The following is a 2,500-nucleotide window of genomic DNA, read 5'->3' as shown; positions in this document are numbered from 1 at the left end:
TTAATTATCAATAATCCGAATATTCCATTTAATCCTTATTATAGGTGTCCTATTCAAACATGTAATTTATGTTAAATGACATTTCATGTTTATTAATATATTACGAATCGCTTAAATTCGGTTAAAAACAATAACACTACACGGAAAGAAATTGTGAAACGTATACTCATCTCTCTCTCTCTCTCTCTCTCTCTCTCTCTCTCTCTCTCTCTGTAGAACATTAAGGACAGAAACTAACTGTATTTCGAATAAAGACAATAACACTACATGGAGAGAAATTGTGAAACGTATACTCCCCCCCCCCCTCTCTCTCTCTCTCTCTCTCTCTCTCTCTCTCTCTCTCTCTCTCTCTCTCTCTCTCTTATGGCATCAATGTCGATAATATGGTCTGATTTTATTCCCAATCATCGTTCTCATATCCATAACCATTATCATTTTTACAAGGCAAGAGGAATTTTCAATTTCATGAACATATGTTTTTATGAATACTGACCCTCGGTGAATATGACAACATAACATCCTTATATCACGTAGTGATGGGGACTACAATGTCCACTGATACGGCCAAGCATCATAGATAAACATTTTATGATTGCAGAATATGAATATATGCATTTTTGCTGTACATGGAATTTATATATATATATATATATATATACTGTATATGCATATATATATATATATATATATACTGTATGTATATATATATATATATATATATAAAGAGCGGTGAAAGTATATTTCTAAAGTGATGTTCATGGTCTTGAGATATGAAAAAAAAACCTAATTTGATACTATATGTTCAGGTAAATTTTTTCTAATCATATTGGGTGAAGAGAAACTTGAAAAACGTAGGTAAAAACTTGTCGATTGTATATTGACATCAGGTGCAAATATTAGCTCTAGTATTTATACTATTCATATCCAATAAATATTCTTGTATAAAATGGATGTTATGCAATGAAATCGTGGTTTACTTATACAATATATATATATAAGTCTAGCAAATGCAAAATCTTACCTGAAGAGAGAGAGAGAGAGAGAGAGAGAGAGAGAGAGAGAGAGAGAGATCAGATGTCGTGTACACCAACAGCGAAGAAAAAAATAAGTAAGGGGGCGAATTAGAACAGAGAGAGAGAGAGAGAGAGAGAGAGAGAGAGAGATTTAGCTCAATGTGATACTACTCTGAAACTATTATTGATAATTATTATCTACATAGAATATAATCTAATCAATCTTACCTAGGCTCTTTCCTTGATTAATTAGTGACACCTGAAAAGATCTCTTAATTAGGGTAGTCTTTTCTAATGAGACTCCTTAATATAAATTTCTTGTGTTATTGCTCAAAACGTTTAATTAACTTTGAATTAATTAATGAGACATTAATGAACATTAATCAGACCTAAGTACCGTAGAGTTTTCGCCTCTCTCTCTCTCTCTCTCTCTCTCTCTCTCTCTCTCTCTCTCTCTCTCTCTCTCTCTCTCTCTGTGGCTATTATCGGTATTATGGTTATTCGCTTTTCGGGTGCGTAAAAAGTTTTACCAACTTGACCATTCTTTCTTATTTACGGTCTCTCAATAATACATGTAAATGATGATTTATCAATCACATTGTGATAACTAGCATATATATATATATATATATATATATATTATATACAGTTTATATATATATATATATCTACTGTACATCTTTATATTCGGATAACCAATTTACTAATACTAACTAAATTATGTATAACAATGACATAGCCTCTAAAACCATTCTAAATTGAAAGAATTCCCTTAATTTAAAATTGAACCATTTCGTTCACACCTTAAAAATATTCGACGGTTTTGGGAGGTTTATGAAATTAACTTTGTCCATTAGTCCGACTCCATTTGTATTGACTCCCTCTCTTGAGGAATGAAGGAAATTAGGTGAGAGTCCAGGAAATACTCGGTTTCAATTCAATTGGTCTCCAGGGAAATTCGGGCTGATTAAAACATCGGACAAACTACGATACCGAAGTGGGCGGGTCTCTCTTCCTATTCAAAGTTGAGTACCAGATGGTGGTTTGTTTATTATTTCAATATTGGGTTGAAGCAATTATTACCATTATTATTACAAGTTAGGCTATAACTCTAGTTGGAAAAGAAAGATACTATTAGCCCAATGGCTCCAACAGGGAAACTTGCCCTGTTAGGAAAGGAAACAAGGACACATATAAACTACAAGGTAAATATTAAAATATTCAAATCAAATATTTCCAGAATTGTAACAACATTAAATTAGATCTTTCATATATAAACTATACAAACTTCAAAAAAAGAAAAAACATGAGGAAGAGAAATAAGTTTGAATAGTTTACTCGAGTGTGCCCTCAAAGACAGTGGAAGACCTTTAGAGCGAAAAGGTTTAAATTTCTTTCATACGACATACTCTTTTAACCTTGTCTTAAATGCGATATAAAGCAATAAGATCAATATAAATATATATATATATATATTATATATATAT

Source organism: Palaemon carinicauda, chromosome 24 (genome assembly GCF_036898095.1).
Source record: "Palaemon carinicauda isolate YSFRI2023 chromosome 24, ASM3689809v2, whole genome shotgun sequence".
NCBI classification, from domain to species: domain Eukaryota; kingdom Metazoa; phylum Arthropoda; class Malacostraca; order Decapoda; family Palaemonidae; genus Palaemon; species Palaemon carinicauda.
Note: the sequence above shows the minus strand (reverse complement) of the source record.